The following is a 17,571-nucleotide window of genomic DNA, read 5'->3' as shown; positions in this document are numbered from 1 at the left end:
AGGCTCCCTGGACCTTTCACGGACTTTAAAATAACACATTTTACTCAACTGAATATTTTGGTTTCTGCACATGTGGGAATTTGGCAGAGGCCAGATAAAGTTAAAATCATTGAAAAGTCATTTTTGAGGCCACTGAAAGTGAAAATAGTTGAAAAGGGTTTTTTGTTGATGTTGAAAAAAGCTATATGGGAGTTCCCATCATGTCTTAGTGGTTAACAAACCTGACTAGTAGCGGATTTGATCCCCGGCCTTGCTCAGGGGGTTAAGGATCCAGCATTGCTGTCAGCTTCGGTGTAGGTCACAGACTCGGCTCGGATCTGGCGTTGCTGCGGTGTGGTGTAGGCTGGCAGCTGTAGCTCTGATTCAACCCCCAGCCTGGGAACCTCCATATGCCGTGGGTGTGGCCCTAAAAAGCAAAAATAAATAAATAAATAAATAAAAGTGTCTTTAGCAGTTAACTTTTTTGAGAGCCTGTTGTAAGTTTTATTGAGTTGATGAAGATGGTATAGAAATTCTAAATGCCAAACGAAAATACCATTTTAAAAGAGGTGTATATATATATTTTTTCTCTTAGAATGTAAGCTCCTCAAGAGCAGGGACAATGTTTTCTGTATGTTCTATTGTGCCTAGTATACTGTAAATGCTCAATAAATACTGATGATGGGGAAAAGAAAAGAAAAGAAAAAAAATTCTAGGGCTGCTACCTCCCACTCCTCACGAGTCCAACATGCTTCCAAAATTTGTGGAGATGGAATTCACCTCTATGGTTGAAGGCCAGATCTTGGTGTTAAATTGTAACATACACAAATGACACTATCAAAATGTTTCAGTACATGGGGAATACTTCTCAAGAAAAACCTAAGCTCTCTATATTATAGAGTCATAAATCTTTATGTTTTTATTTTTATTTTTTTGTCTTTTTAGAGCTGCACCCGCAGCATATGGAAGTTCCCAGGCTAGGGGCTGAATAAAAGCTGCAGCTGTCAGCCTACCCCACAGCCACAGCAATGCAAGATCTGAGCTGCATCTGTGACCTACACCACAGCTCATGGTAACACAGGATCCCTAACCCACCGAGCAAGGCCAGGGATTGAACCCACATCCTCATGGATACTAGTCAGATTCTTTAACCACTGAGCCACCATGGGAACTCCAAGTTCTTTAAATTTAAAAAGAAAAATGCTTGATACTTTTTTTTAATCAGTAAGAAGAGAATAATTTCATGTCAGCCATTGGAACTCAATGCACAAGTGAAAATATACACATAGATGGAAAAGAAATTAAAAACATCACTTCATAAATATTTTGTTGAAAGTTGTATTTCTGTTTCTCAGGTCCATCTGTCTCTGGACTATTTGTTTCTAGAGCTTTTTGATATATAACTTTGGAACAAAATTCTATTTGAATTCTTGGGGTCAGTTCTTCACCCTTCCTTGCATTTACATCCTGGATCCTCATGACATGGAGAGGGGGTACTTCTTTGCTTCTTGCGCCTTTGAGCTTGGCAATGTTCTGTGCCTTGGCTGACAGAATAGAGTTGAAGTTTTAGTGTTGAGTCTGGAACCACAAGGTGAACATGCCCTAGCTAGCCTACTGGTTAATGAGGGTGAGAGACATGTGGACTAGTCCAGCCTCAGAAGTGAAACAGAACTAGCCCAAGTGATCCAAAGAACCATGAGAACAAGTTATTGTGTTTGTTTGTCATGCAGCACTATTTTGCCAAATAGCGAACTGATACATAACATCTTTTAAAAGTTCTTAGTGTTCTTATAATGTTTTAACTGATTTTTTTTTTTTTTTTTTTTAAGGGCCGCATCTGTGGCATATGGAAGTTCCCAGGCTAGGGGTCAAATTGGAGCTGCAGCTGCTGGCCTACACTACAGCCACAGCAGCTCAGGAAGCGAGCCACAGACTCCACCTACAGCTCACAGCAATGCAGGATCCTCAACCCACTGAGCGAGGCCAGGGATTGAACCCTCATCCTCATGGATACTAGTCGGATTCGTTTCCACTGTACCACAATGGGAACTCCTCCACTGATGTTTTAATTTGGCATTCTTGCCTCTAATATGTTTTGTATTTGATGCTTATGGTCTTTATTTCCTACAGGGATTTCTCAAATCATAGTCCAAGAGAAAACTCACCCACCTTTGTTCTCTCATATATACTGGTTAATATAAAAAACATAGCTGAATTTTATTTTCCTCAAATCTGTATTTAGTTGTAAATAAACTTTTTCTGTCCTTTAAGAAATCTTTGCTCAGGTCATGACAATGAGAAATGGATATGGAAGATCTTAAAATGTTTCCCTTTTGCATTCAGTTTTCAGAAGTCTCTTCCTGTCATGCAGGTCTGAAAGGTTTAAAATAACTGTACCTCCAGAGACTTCTTCTTGGGCTGTATTCTTCTTTGGGAATATCTAAGCTTTTCCCACCCAAACTGGGTCATCATCCTTGTCTAGTTTAAAAATCTCGCAGATCCAATACTCTACAAAAATCAGTAAGATCTTTCCCACCAGATAAGCCCAGCAGCCACATATTATAGTCTCTGGTCTGATTCTGCATGAGTTTGATTTTATATACTCTATTGTAATAATTTATTAACCTGATAAAATCTGCTGACTCCTCATGGAAAATACTCTGTTTATATTTTATATTTCCTGCAGCTTTCTTTCCGTAGCCTTTATTATTGAGTATTTACATGAGAATAGGGCCTTTGTTTATTAAAAGTTCATCTGAGCCTGCTGTTTATTGTCTCCCCTGAAGTCACAGCCCTCTGTTTGTGACATACATCGTGCTTTTCATATTTAAAGCACTCAATGAACCCTGAGTAATTAATCTTCCCATCATGTCTGTGAGTTATCTAGGTGAGCTGAATTAGCCCCATTTTATAGGCAGGGCAACACAGAGAGAGGAGAAGGAAGGCAGTCCTTGAGGATGTCTGAGTTCAAGTGTAGAGCCCTGGCATCTCTTGTGCTAGATGAAGCCTGCTCCTTGGTTACAGTTAGTTCTGCTGGGTTACCATCTTGTATATTACATTACGCTTGCTTTTACTCTGCACATTTCTGATGGAATGATATATCTGTGGGAAAAGAAAGAGAAACACCGGGTGATGAAACTTCACAAACTGTCACTTCAAATAATTCTCAAGGGAGCGGTGCTGCATCATCTGTTGGTAAATTTGAGGCAGTGGCTGTATGCACCTATATGTCTGCATGGACTGGGAGTCAAGTTCTGAGCTTTCCTTACATTTTGTCTATTCCTGGACCCCAACTTTGGGGTCAACTGGCAAATAAAGTGAATCATGAAGCAATGATCCAGTATATTTACATTAGTCATTAAATTAGCTTGATTTATTCAGGTTCTTTTGATGTTATGCCCAGAACCCATTAAGAATTTACGTACTCATTTGCTTGGTGATCAACAGAAGCAGATGATTAAAACAGCAAAATTTAAAAATCAGTGGAACAGTTTTAATACTCAATTTCATTTTTCAGGAAAGGATAAATTCATGCAGTTCTCATAGACTAATGTTCTAGCCCATGGACAGTGGGGCAGAAGTATACTATGCTTTCCTGCCCTCTGAGATGTCCCCCCAAGTTTGTATTCTTCTCCTTCCCCCAACAAATTCCTTTTTCTTTCTTTTCTTTTTTTTTTTTTTTTTTTTTCTGCCTTTTAGGCGGCACTTGCAGCAGCATGTGGAGGTTCCCAGGCTAGGGGTCAAATCAGAGCTACTGCTGCCGGCCTACGCCCCAGCCAGAGCAACGCCAGATCCGAGCTGCATCTGCCACCTACACCACAGCTCACAGCAACACAGGATCCTTAACCCACTGAGGAAGGCCAGGGATTGAGGTTTCTAGTCAGATTCGTTTCCGCTGTGCCATGATGGGAACTCCCCCTTGACATATGCTTGATAAAACCCATCAAGAACCTTCTCACATGCAACAATCTCTATCTTTCGATGCATATTTTTCATTTGAATCTGTGTTATATTTCAATTGAAGCTCTCTTATGTAAGGCTAGTCTCTTCCTGCTGGATTATAAACTTCTTGGGGGCAGGGACTATAATGATTTCATCTTTATATTCTCTGAAGGCCTAAGATTCCAATGGATATTCTTTTTCTTCCCCCTCTTTGGCCACACCTGGGGCATGCAAAAGTTCCTGGGCCAGAGATTGAACCCACACCACAGCAGTGACCTGAGCCACAGCAGTGACAACATCAGATTCCCTTAACCATTATGCTACCAGGGAACTCCCAGTGGATATTCTTATATTCTTACTATTTGAATAGCATTCAATTTAATGCTAAACTAATGAAATGAAATGCTTAAAAACTTATTCACACACACACACACACACACACCCTTGTCCCCTAGTTGGGTTAGACCTGAATAGAGAATGTAGTCTCAGAGCAAACTCCATGGGAAAAACTAAACTTTAACAAACAGTTTGATATAATAGTTCTGTTATTAGGAGCATATCTAAACCAAACCCAGGATCACAGGTATTTTGTTTTGTTTAGCTTTTTTTTTTGGAACTGGTTTTTATAGCAATCATGTAATAGAAACTCCAAAACTTTTTCCTTCAAATTTTTAAAAAGATCAGGTTACCTTGGTAAGAAATCAGGGACTGTGATTGAGGCTCTGATGTGTGTCATCTCTAAGAAAAAAAACACAATGCGATATAAGCAGGGAGAGAACGTGTTCTCATATGTACTCAAGAATTAATTCCACTGCTATTCACCAACCTTTAGGAATCTGGAAATAATATGCCTGTTGGCTATTTTGTTAGAACAGATGTAAAATTAATCGGTCAAGCTAACAGTACCAGATCTGCCTTGGCCAGTGAAAGATTTTAAAACAGTTCTCCCAAAACAGGGATCATAAAAAAATCCTCCAAGTCACATCATTAGAGGGCCCAAATATTGTCATTGTGTCATATTTACTCATGTTTCCCCTCATTTTTACCTTCTTCCAGGAAACACAGGGTCATTTCTCTCCATACCTCATCCTTCCTGGAAGGCAGTTTTCTTGCCCATTGCATCAGTGCCTTCTTGGAAAGCGTGTTGAAAACAACACAGTTGACCTTGACAGCTAGCCCTTCAGCTGCTCTTTAGAACTAGACGAGGCAGTAAGGGATGGCCCTGTTGAATTTCACAGAATACAAGGTGCCCCTGTTAGCCATGGTATTTGAAGCTCTATACCCCTTAATTCTCTTCTTCTTCCTCTACCTTTTGCTGCTAACACGAGCATGGAGATAAATTACTTTAGTAAATATTCTTGATTCCTCATCATCTTTCAAGATTGAACTACCCAAGGAAGTTATTAATTAAGCTGTTAGATGAGAATGACATCTACAATCCATAAAATGGATTAAGGAAACCAAGAGCTCTATGTCGTAAAAAACAATGTTCACAGCATTTGATTTTGAGGAAGAAGACCTCAACTTGAGTCCTAGTCTCAATGTTTGCAGATCAAGCCCACTCAACAGCCAGTAAATATAAATCTTGGATATGTGAACAGCTCTGTTGTTCTGTGACAATTATCCAGGGTCCCTCCTTACTTGGTTTACATGTCCATGTGCTTTCAAACATTCTATTTTGCTACCTTCCCCCCATCCCAAACTCCAAGCATTCTTTAGAAGCTAGATTCAAACTCACTTTAATCTTAGCCTTTTAAAACTAAGTTATCTAGTCCTAGCACCCACCCTTGGTGACTTAGTTCCTTAGTTCCTTGGTGACTCTAGCTTACCCAAGACTCTGATGGGAGTTACACATAACTTTTCACAGCCTAAAGTTTCCTCCTGGAGAATGGAGCTGATCATCTGTCTCACCTGGTTTTGTGACATTAAAGTACCCTGAGAACTCCATTTTATTCACCAAACTTAGCACTTCTCCTGGCAGTAGGTTCCACAGATGAATAAATGACAGATTTCTGGTAAAGACAAACAGAAGTCAAGGCTTGTGGAGAACAGAGAGGAAATTATAGGAGAAGGGGGATTGCTCAGTGGAGTATCTGTTTATCAGCTTGGGTAGGAGAGAAAGTAGGTGCCTCTATAAAGGCTTCCAAGGGAGTCACATGTGAGCTGAATTTCTAAGTACTTCCTGAAGTTAAGCTGAAAAAACAGGGTAAGAACCTTTTAGGAAAGGGAGTAAAGTGGTGTTAAGAAGCATTGGTCAGACTCAAGAGACCTGGTCTGTGATCTTTGCCAAGTGGCTTACCATCTGTGCCAAAATCATTAAAAAAAAAAAAAAAAAAAAAAAAAAAAAAAAAAAAAAAAGAGGTGTGGCATTATGATCCTTGGGTTGTCGTTGGGGGTTAATTTCTTAGTTATTATTGTGCTCCCTTTCTCGTTATAACTGTATGCTACTTTTGCTTTGGAGAAACCACCTATCTTTTATCCTTGACTCATGAGGCAGAGTTCACTCCCAGAGGCATGTGTTGTGGGCCTGGGCTACTTGGTGCCTGGTATTCTCCCATTGGCATTGGCTCAGGAATGGGCACCTGAGGGCCAGCAAGACTCAATCTTGAGATTTCTGTTCGAGTTCACTCTTTTTTCTGAGGAGGCTTAAACCCAGAATTATATTGGGCTAGAACTTTTTTTTTTAATGGCTGCACCTGCGGTATATGGACGCTCCCAGGCTAGGGGTTGAATTGGAGCCGCATCTGTCAGCCTAAGCTACAGCACAGCTATACCAGATCTGAGGCCCATCTGCAACCTATGCCACAGCTCATGGCAACACTGGGTCCTTAACCCACTGAGTGAGGCCAGGGATGGAACCCGCATCCTCATGGATACTATGTCAGGTCTTTAACCCACTGAGCCATGGTTGGAACTCCAGGGCTAAAACCTCTATAGCCATCTGACTCCTACAGAAATGTCAATATAAGGAAAACAGCCTAGAAATGAGTAAAGGAAAACTGGGTGTCAAGGTTCTTGCTGTCACCCCACTGAGGCCAAGACTGATACCTGTCTTACTTCCGCACTCTACTATTATGAATCAAATCTCCCTTATGCATGAGCCAGTTTCTGTGAGGGTTTTTGTTCCTTACCCTAAAACAAAAATTTCTAAGATAGACTGTTTTGAGGACTGTATGGGATAGTACATGAAAAGCACCTGATAGCATGTTTGACTCGTAATACGCTTGAGAAATGGCTACAAAAATGTCAGATTCTGTTATAAGCAAAGGAGCAGGGAGCTGTGAGCATGCAGTGCAATGCAGGGGGGCTGGGGGGGATTTTTGGTGATTTGCCAGGGAGGGGATGAATTTCACGCACAAAGTGGCAGACATGAGAAGTTAAAGCCACATGTTATACCTTAAGCAGTTTCAGGGGTGGTGAGAACCAGAATGAAGAAATGCAAGCACTATGAAAACCTCTGACCTGGGCACTCAACCCAGTCAGTAGGACGAGGAAAAGCTTTCTTAAGCACGTGACATTTCAGTTCAGACCTGAAGGATGAGTAAAGAGCTGGGAATATCCTTCTGACATTATTATTGTGGAAAATAGTGAGGTAAGACCCACTAGCACGTAACCTCCATGATGGAGGCCACTTAGTCTCCACGAGAGAGAGACACACACACACAAAAGTGAAAACCTGTCCACTTGGACTTAATGATCACGTGGGAAGAATTTCAGGGTTTTGTGGTGGGGACACAATTCAGCATTTGGGAGTTGAAGAGGGAGTCTGGGAAGAAATAGAGGCATAGACTAGTCATTTAAGAAGCTACAGACTAATCATTTAAGAAGCTCAACTAATTACTTCCAGTAAAGTGCAGCGTTTAGGAAATGCATTTTCTCTCACTTCAAAACTTTCTATAGAGATGAAAGTAGGTTAAAAGGAATATCAGGTACAGACTTATTCCTAATAAGACAAAGTCTAGGGGAAAAGTGAATATTGTAATGTGGACTTTATACAGATAATGCGATCAAGAGTGTGTGCATATGTGTGTTATCTATGGGCTTATATTCTTTCTTTTATTGGACAAATATTTATTGAGTGTTTCTCCTATGCTAGGCACTATTCTAGGAACTGGGGATACAAGAGTGACCAAAAAAACCCAAATTCCTTTCCTCATGGCACCTAAATCCTAGTAATATTTGTGTGTGTGTATCTATCTGTCTGTCTGTCTGTGTGTCTCTGTGTGCATGTGTCTGTGAGCACAGTGGCTCTGGAGAAAAATCACAGAGAAGTTAAGGGTTTGGGGGTAGAGGGGTTGCAATGTAAAATAGGTGGTCAGGGAAGTCCTCCTTAAGAAGGTGGCAATCAAGTGACCTGAGAGAGGTGAGAGAGTGAGCCATGGTGTCAATGCTTGAAGAGGATTTTAGGCAGAGGGGACATAATCATATGAATAGCCCAAAAATTACTTTTACATTTCTTCCTGAGTCACTCTGTGGAACCAACGCACCCTGGTGAGTATGAAGCACTCTAAAAAGAAATAATTTTACTGAGAGGAACTTGTCACTGGGGCTGCTTAGTCATTGCTTCCTCTAGTCAAGTATAGGACCCTGTGGGATTCTGAGCATGAGAGTGACCAAACAAGAGAGGCCTAGTCACCCTGAGGAGGTTCGGAGAGCAACTGTAGAGATGGTGAGATTCAAAATATCAATTTTCCCAGCAACTTTTATGTGTAAATTTACAATTATGTTCCATCAAGTATAAATGAGTTCATTTTGCCTTTGCCCAGAACCAGTTTGTGAGAGAAATGTTACAAATCATCCTTTTGTATTTGCTAAATCTGGACCTAATTCCATTTTTCAAGAAATCATGTTTGCAGAAATAAGGCCACATGGAAATGAACAAATAATGAAAAATGGAATATAACAAATCCCTGAAGTCCTAGAGAATTAAAACTATGCCAGAATTATTTATAAAATGTGCACCAGTATCCAAAAGTATTTACAGTCTGCTCTCTGGCTTATAAAATCTGGTGCCATCTAAACATACTTGTTAGTTCCAGGAGACCCAAAACATGTTTCTGAAATCCTGTGACGAAGTCCAGTGCAAAGCAAAGAGCCCCATATGGTGGGATCATCATCCTGACATGAAAATTCTTGATAACTAGAGACATTTAGTGTCATTCAGAAAAGAAGCTGAATTCCATATATAATTCTGGGTTACTGTCTAGTAAGTCTATAAATGTAGCTGGATATCCATTTTCCTTGACTCAGTGAAGCTGGCGCAAGATAGTCAAGAATTCTGAAAATGTTGTTGGTGGGGTGGGGGGTGAAGAGGTTGGAGTGCACAAAAATCAACATGGGGGAGAAAAGTGAATAAAGATCATAAGGCCCTTTAAATATAAATGGGTGTCTCAACACTAAGTAGTCAAGTGATTTATTAATGTTTGAGCCATGCAGAATCAGAGCAAGCTTTAAAAGTTCCCCAGTATACAGCAATGTTGGGAGGGACCCTGCACCAAGGGGTTTCAATCCAGTCCTCCATCACACATCCCTTGCTCCCAAGACCCATTTAGATGGTGGAAACACAATGCCATCCATCTGTACCTCTTTGAAACAAGAATCTCACACTCAAGCGTCCCTTTTAAATGGTGGAATCAAGAGCCAACTCTTGCTGCTAGCACAAGGTCTCACAAGGCTGTTAATCATCAAGTACTGATAGCTACTGTTCCGCGTTGGATGAATACCAATTAGAGAGATGGGGCGACCTGAGGACTGGAGAGGAGAGAGCAGCAGGGGACTGGCTTTGTTGTTTTGGGGAGGGGTTGCCAAAAAAATATTACCTGGGGCGCCAGAGCTCTTCTCGCCAACCCTGAGGGGCAACTGATGAGAATGGCAGACTAATTTACAAAGTATAAAGTAGGGAATGTATCAGAAGCATCATATTATTATTCATAGGGTTTGTTTTTCTAGATAGTGACGGCTGACTCTTATTTGTTTTTAGTTTTAGAATCAGGAAGCATTTGCTTCAACTTTATAATTCTGTTTGCCTTTTCTCTTATGGTATCTCCTAAAAGAGGTTGTGCGAAGCTCCAGGGAAGCTGAGAAGGAAAGGCCTTGGATACAAAAAAACTTACTGTATGTGAAAGAGAAGGATTTACCAGGGAATGTTTAGGAAAATAGAATGAAGAGTTCTCCCAGGTTAAAGAACATCTCAACTAGAAAACAGTCCAAATTGGAGCAGGTAGCTGAAACCAGCAGGGCTTTCAACCAAATGAGATTTTATTTGTTCATGTACCTCTCTTCTATCAATGATGTACAAATCCAGCATCCAGTGTGGAGACTTGCTCTCCCGAGTTTCCCCTCCCTGGCCTTGTGCAAGCCCCCGTCTGCTGTCAGAAGTCTCTTAGCACCTTTGGATGCATCCCAGGGGCAGTGATTCTCAATATGATCATACGGTTTTATGCGTGGCGACTACATCAGAAGCAAAGTTGTTGAGAGCCAACTGCATACTTGGAAATAGGCAAAGAAAAACATATTTCCCCCAGTTTATTTCGGAGTTGTCTTCCATTGTCCCAGAGTGCTGAGAGCACAGCATGCAGCTGCTTAGAAAACCTGATTAGGTCCCACAGTGCTAAGCACATAGAGTTTCAAGAGGCTGGGAAATTGTTACCATTGGAAGTAGTATGAAAAATGGTGCATGTGGGGGGAGGACAAAAATTAAACTGAGATGACTAAGAAACATATTAACTAAAATTATGTTTGATTTGCCATCAAGAGCTCTCTCTTCTCGATGCTTGGGAAAGTGCCTCCATGGGGAGTTGAAAAGTGTTCAAGGCCTCTTCTGAATTGATAGTGCTCCCGGGGTTGATGTGAACAGTTTAGGAGTAGGGAGAACCACGGAGACCTTTCAATTAGCTAGGAGGCCCTTTTGATGTATTTGAGAAGAACAGGCATGAAGAAATAAGGAAAAAAAAAATCTCTTAGCTGTAAGAGTTGTTCCTTTGTTCTTTTGTTTCTTGCATCTAGTAGGCACTGAATAGATATTGACTGGATAAAAGAATGTTTATTCTAACATATTAAAATAGTGTGCGCTTCGAAACGAAGTTGTGGATCTGGCCAGATGTTGTTTCTCAGATTATTATCCCATGACAAGAAACACTTCACTTTGTGTGAAAAGAGAGTTAAAAGACAGCTTTGTAGAAATTTCCTTTGGATTTGCGTGTATTGGCTTGTTATTTGCTCAAGTAATTCATGATTTTGATATTGAAGTCATAGCAAAACTGAAATTGCCAAGTAAATATAAAAGCAAGCCCTATGTAGCAAAATCTTGGATTGAACACAGTCATGGAGGCAGCTAACAAGCCAGTACATTTTGAGGAGGAGGAGAATCTACAGAGGCTGCCTAGAGTACAAAGCAGACCTGGTCTTTTGGTTGATATATTAGTTACCATAGTGATTGATTGAACTTTGCCATAGTTAAATCTTTTTGTACCTGTATGAACATCATGCATGGACCTCATATAGCTAGGTTTGTATTTTTGTTTCCTTTTTCTTAAAGTTCATTAGAGAGTATAAATCCTCAGGTATTGATATCATTGCTGTCTTCCAAAAAAAAAAAAAAATCACAGAAAGGAATACTGCTCCACCTCTGTTGATAGGGTAAGTGAAAAAGTGGGAGCCTGAGAAGGTCATGGAAGAAGGGCTTTGAAATCATTCTAGGGCAGACACATTCCTGACTGGCCATGTCTATAAAGGAAAAATGTCACTCTTATGAAGAGTTTCCTTTTGTATAAAGTCTATCAGATCAAAACCAATCAAAGCCAGACAAATGAAGAAGAAAAGCAGGGTAATATCTATAGAAGGAAAACTGGAAGAAGAATGGAAAACTTGATAAACTTAGGCTGCCAAGTTGCAACAGATTGTTAGATCAGGGGAGGCATATGTCAGGTATGGGGAGAAAAGCAATCCATCCTAACAACAGTTCAGGTGCAGGAAGATCAGTCTGAGGACTAAATTGAAAATGTATAGCATCAATATCTTGTCAGCATTTCTGTGAGGAGCTCAGTAAAAGCAGCTCTACTGAAAAGAAGAGGGGAGATCCAATCCTCTAGAAGGATGGTATTTGTACAGTATTCTTGGACTTTTGGGAGATCAGCCATATAGTGAGTCAGGGAAGTGACTGACAAGGGGAAAGTAGAAAAAGGATGCACCTGTCCTGTGACTAAAAGGCTTTGTGAATTTGGGCTGACCTGGGTGCGTGAAAACAGGTAGGAAGCCAAGGGTATACATCAATGCTTCTCTAACTTAAATATGTGACTGAATCATCTGGGATCTTGTTAAAATGTAGATTCAGATTTAGCAGGTCTTGGATGGGGCTAAGATTCTGCATTTCCAACAAGCTCCTAGACTGTACTCATATATTGTTTCATAGACCATACCCTGAGTAGCAAGAGGCTATTTCCAAAAACCACACTTTGAGTAGCTGGTAGCAAGGGGCTGGACCTTTATTCTTAGTCAACTTAAATTTCTGTCCAAGAGGAATTTAGTGTGGTGCCATGTTCAAATTTATCTAGTTTAACTTTACTAGATAATTATTACCACGTTTTAAGTGTTAATATTCTACATTTATCAAATTATAGGTTGTTCAGGCTGCCTTTGGTGACAATTGTATCAATGTTCTCTTCACTTTTCTGACAATTTGTATTTTAGCTTGTTGGGATTTGATCGTCTCTTTCCAGATGGTATTATGTAGGGAAAACTCCAAGAATGACATTACCTTTATCTAATTCTAACTGCAATAGGATGTATTAAGATTCCTTTCTTTCCCGTTCTTTCTCTTGATTTCTTTCTTTCTTTTTTTAAAACCACCACTGTGTTCATGGATCTCAGCCAAAGCCCTGGAAATAATCCAGACCTACACATTTCTCTTGCCCATTACAACGGAAACAGTCGTAGCAAAATAGAAATAGCTCTATTTACAAAAACATTTCCCCCCTACAATTTAAGATTACAACTGGCATGCCAAATCAATATTAGGGACATGTTTAATACACTTAGGTATTTTGGAGGTGGGGAATAGAAATCACACCTTTTATTTCAGAATCAATTTGAAGGGAGCTGACTTCAGACACTGAATAGAGATCTCAGCCCATAATCTTGGGTTCCTGAGCACACAGCACCAGTTTAGTTTCTAATTTACTCTCGGGTGACTTAATGGTATTGCTTAATTATAACAGTTGCAAATTCCATTCTCCAAAATATATCACAGGCAGCCAAACATCTGCAGGGTTTTGTTGTAGGGAGGATGCCAAAATGAAATGCTCATTTTTTGTCTTATTTTGCTTTTATTAGTTTTTAATACATATATGTAATAAACAAGATGAGCAAGACAACGTTTAAATATGCACCGATGGTAATCAAATGTAAGATATTAAGTTGCAAAAATGCCCATTCGATGGAAAGGAATATGCTCCTCTGGAGAATCTAGGCTGTGACTGGGGACATTTTAAAATAACATGAACTTTTCAGTGATAGAAAAGAAGTAGGAAGACTCCTCTACATTGAAAGTGCAGAGGAGAACTAGGAAAACAACCCTGCAGAATGTACTGAATACCAGCAAAAACAAAACAAAACAAAAAACAAACAAAAACACATTTTTATGGGATGAGGAGGGCCAACTTAACTGCCAACTAAGTGAAACTCCTCCAGTACTCAACACTGAGTCTTCAAGATGGGTTCTGCAAAGGCAAAGTGGTGTCAACAACTCAGAAAGTTAGAAATGAGATTAGCTCTGGTTTTTCTCAAGCTTGCACTGACAAAGAATAAAGTAATCTGAGTTCTTTTTTTCAATAGAAGAAAAGATGTTTTCAAGATAAGCACAAAATACATAACTATCATTTCTAGAAATAAAAACTACATCTTATTTGGCAAAGTAATGAATGATGCAATTTTACATATAGCATAGTTTGGGAAGTCATTTTAGAGCTGGTTTTTCTTAATTTTGTTAGACAAGGATATTCCCCACCATTAAAAAAATGTACATATATTTCCAAATTGTATGCGTCTTAAAAAGAGAATATTCTTTATCATAATGCCTTAAAAAGATCCTAACAAAACTTTAAACTTCTCCCATGACTCATCTCCCTTGTGCAACAGTATTTGCTTAAATTTTAAAAAAAGAAAGAAAAGTACAAAATATAAAAAAAATAGCCAATTAAAAAAATTGCTTCTGTGTATGCTCAGCAGGGAACTGGTAAAAATTAAGCTGGGGCTAATGAAACTCCAAGCCCCTGCATAACGCCACAGAGGGAGGAAGATTGGATATTGCCTGCTACAAGGCAAACTGCTTAAGGAGCTTTGTGAAAGTCTCACTGAAACCAGCTTAGCGAACGCTCCTGTCCCCCAGCCTTTATGAAGATCATCTCCAATCAGATAATATTGCCGCCTTGGCAGAGCTGGGTGTAACTCCAGTGCATGCTTACCGCTTAGTCACCTCAGTGAGGTGTTACCATGAAAGTCAAGGGAGCCAGGGAAGTGGGTCTTATTAAACAATCCAGGACTCCAGGCTCTGGTGGATGCCCAGGCGGGTGCTAAGCATAGAGATGGCTCATTAGAAGGCTCACCCATTCCCTGGGCTGAACCCAGCTTTTATTTCTTTTTCAAACCAGGCAGCTTCCAGCAAAAGTCTTTTGTGCCCTGCCTTTTCTGTGCCTCGTGACCACATACAGGCCCTTCTTAAAGGATGTTTAGAATTCCCCACACTAGGAGCCCCCAAAGCCTGGTGTTTCTGAATCTGAAACTCATGAGGAAGCTCTACTTCCAGATTTATGCCTGTGCTCTATTCCTTCTAAGTCTTTTCTGAAGAGTGTGCTAATTTCAGATAGACCTCTCAAAGCATGGTGCTTGCATCAGCAGCATCTAGACACCTGAGAGCTTGTTTGAGATGTAGAAGCTCAGGGATCACCCCAAGAGGACTGAATCAGAAGCTGTTTTGTAAAGAGAGTCCAAGATAAAGGCTATGAACAGACAATTTTCTGAATCACTGTTCTAATTCATTTTGATAATGACTGAATGAATTACTCTATCCAGGAGCATTTATATTAGAAAAAGGGACTTCTGGTGATGTAAAATTTTGTACTGAAAGAATGAGAGTCAGTGGTAAACAAGAAGCTCTTTAAAAAAGACTTGGAAATTGGGTCTTCTTGGGTGTGACCATAACCACTCCTCTCTTACGTTGCACCACCTAGGGCACCCTCTGTCCCATCTCAGTTCAAAGCTAAGTCTTGGGAAAAGCCATGACAAACCATGACTCTGCTGATGGAGTGGAATATCTTTTCCTGGAACTGTGCATCTATTTTTCCATGCAGCAGATTAGTGCAATTATTCAGCAAGTATTTATTACACATACGACCCTAAGAACTATAAGCAATGTGACAATGGCAGGCATAGCTCTGGGCTGGGAATCTGGAGATGTTGGTTTCAGTCCTCAGCACTGAGCAGCTGTGTTGTCTTGGGCAAGTGACTTAATTCCAACATTTACTGATCAAGACGGTGAGGGCAGTAAGACGGTGAAGGCCATTTAGTGGTTTTTGTAAATAAGCATACCGCTTTTGAGCAGGGTTTTGTTTCCCAGAGAACCCTTTAAAAAATACAAAACATTTTGTGGAAGCCTAATCATGAAATGTTAAATTTAACCTGTTCTGTTTAAAGCTGAAGTGGAAAGTCCTGAAGTGAAAAGTGAAAGTTCTGATTGGGAACTGGAGGCATTTCTTTGGAATTCCATATTTCCAAAGTTTGAAAAGAATTGAACTTGATATTTATAGTCACCTCTGACTGCCAACTTTAACATTCCCCACCTGTCTACGTGTCTGGCCACTGAAACTGAGTCTCCCTAAAACCAAGTTTCCCTGCTGAGTTGATATGAACCTCTCCATCCAAAACTTTATTCCCTCTCCTGGCCTGCCCCTGTTCCCCTCAGGATTGAGGAGTATCAAAGTAAAGCGGGGGACTGAAACTGAGCAGCACCCTGGGGCGCCTTCCTGGGTCTAAGAGCCCTCCTTGTCCACCATTTCTTGTTTGTCGGAAAAAGGCTTTAGGAGTTCCCATTGTGGTGCAGCAGAAACGAACCCGACTACTATCCAGGAGGATGCGGGTTTAATCCCTGGCCTTGCTCAGTGGGTTAAGGACCCAGCACTGCTGTGAGCTGCAACAGGGGTTGCAGATGCGGCTTGGATCTGGCCTTGCTGTGGCTGAAGCTCCGATTCGGCCCCTGGGAACTTCCACATGCTGTAGGTGCGGCCCTAAAAAAAACAAAAAAAAAAAAAAAGCAAAAAAAAAGCTGTAGTCTCCTAAGCCTTTCCTGAGATCCGAAGAACAAGCACAGGCACTTACTAGTCAGGGAAGTGAGGGAATGCAGAAAGAAAGGAAACGCTGTTAAGAAACATATTCAGTGGATAAAACAGAGACCTAGTTCCACCTCTGGGGATGTACAGAAGAACAGGACACATACCTTTGAGTGGTTCTGCAGGAACCAAGATCCCCACCTCGTAGAGGATGGTGACTGCGGCTGAGCACAAGTGACAAGACCTTGGACGGGTTGGAACCAGAAGGCTGATGATTAAAATTATCCAGTTTTGACAAGACAAAGTCCTGTAGGATAACATCTCCTGGCAGGAGGTAGCATTCAATTCAGAAGCAAAAGAAAAAAACCTCATTCTTTAATCAAAGAATGGAGACACGCAAACTCCGCTGGGGCGCAGACTCTCTTCGACACGCACCGGTGCGGCTGCTTTATAGGGATCTCGTGGTAGGGGGAGGGGCGCGGCTGTGCAGCTCCTGGCTCCAGACTGCAGGGCGGGGCGCGTCAGCACGCAGGCCCCGCCGCCATCTTGGCGTGAAGTGTCGCGTGCGTGCGTAGTCTCTGCACGCTGCCCCCTGGCCTAAGGAGGCAGCACCGCCCTTTCCCTGAGGAGTCTCGGCCAGGTGCCAGCCTCTGCACGTGGCACCCTGTGAGCGGGTGAAACTAGATTGAGCGCAAAGAGGGAAAAATAAGGTTAGACTTTATTTTATTGTCCAGGTTCTATTTCTCTTCCCCAGGATTTGCTGGGGGCAAATCCCTCCTCTGCCTTTTGTCCTGCTCCTGGTTCTTGAGAGGGGTTGAGGGGCGTGGGTGCGGCTTCCTGCTGATGTTGGGCGTGGTCAGAATGGGGGTGGGGGGTGGGGAAGAGCAGAATTTCACCCCTTCAGATGTGTTTGGTGGTCACCAGGCCTCCGCCCTGATTTGTCTCCCTGAGCAACCACCATTTGTCCAAACTTTTGGAGACAAAGGACACCAGACAATTAAGGCTGAATGGCCCAAATGTTAGCAAGAGAATAATGGTCATGTGTCAAATTTTTCCTGAAAATGAAGGTATCAAAGCCTTTTGCTTGAAGGCAAGTGTGTTCTGATAGGAGGCCTCACCGCCAGGGCCTGAATATCCCTGGTGTTGTTAGAAGAGAAGCTTCAGGTAAATCTAAATCGGATACCAGGTCCTGGTGGCCAGTAGGTGGGGACCGCTAACTGCCCTAAGGTCCTGTGCCATCTGGTACCCCTCATTTGGGCTTCTTTACAGGGAGAATTGGGGGATTACTGACTAATCGGCCTGGTCTAATAAGGCCCTGGTCAATGACACC

At 41.3% G+C, this 17,571-nt stretch overlaps 1 protein-coding gene and 1 long non-coding RNA gene across 8 annotated transcripts in view; one reads left to right on the top strand and one right to left on the bottom strand.

Annotated features, from left to right (window-relative positions):
- Window positions 1-1,414: 1,414 nt before the first annotated feature.
- Window positions 1,415-16,704, bottom strand: LOC146402777 (uncharacterized). Of its 3 annotated transcripts, XR_014807810.1 has the most exons (4): window positions 16,409-16,664; window positions 5,005-5,143; window positions 4,611-4,659; window positions 1,786-3,081 (listed from the first exon to the last, which is right to left on the bottom strand). It is a non-coding gene; the product is annotated as an uncharacterized LOC146402777 (long non-coding RNA). The 3 variants fall into 3 exon arrangements; XR_014807809.1 differs by lacking the exons at window positions 1,786-3,081; window positions 5,005-5,143 and adding an exon at window positions 1,415-1,523 and having other exon boundaries at window positions 16,409-16,535; XR_014807808.1 differs by lacking the exon at window positions 5,005-5,143 and having other exon boundaries at window positions 16,409-16,704.
- Window positions 16,705-16,814: 110 nt separating this feature from the next.
- The window catches only part of ZNF521 (zinc finger protein 521), an 847,543-nt gene continuing 846,786 nt past the window's right edge, over window positions 16,815-17,571 (top strand). For all 5 annotated transcript variants that reach the window (XM_084964340.1, XM_084964336.1, XM_084964337.1 and 2 more), the window contains exon 1: window positions 16,815-16,951. The gene's annotated coding sequence lies outside the window, so the exon portion shown is untranslated. The remainder of the gene's footprint in view (window positions 16,952-17,571) is intronic.

The sequence above is a fragment of the Sus scrofa genome, chromosome 6, assembly GCF_054392235.1.
Source record: "Sus scrofa isolate SSC_HxYL_T2T_F1_AM1 chromosome 6, Sscrofa_HxYL_maternal_Yorkshire_Landrace_v2.0, whole genome shotgun sequence".
In the NCBI taxonomy this organism is placed as follows: Eukaryota; Metazoa; Chordata; class Mammalia; order Artiodactyla; family Suidae; genus Sus; species Sus scrofa.
Note: the sequence above shows the minus strand (reverse complement) of the source record. Positions and strands in the feature narration are given on the sequence as shown.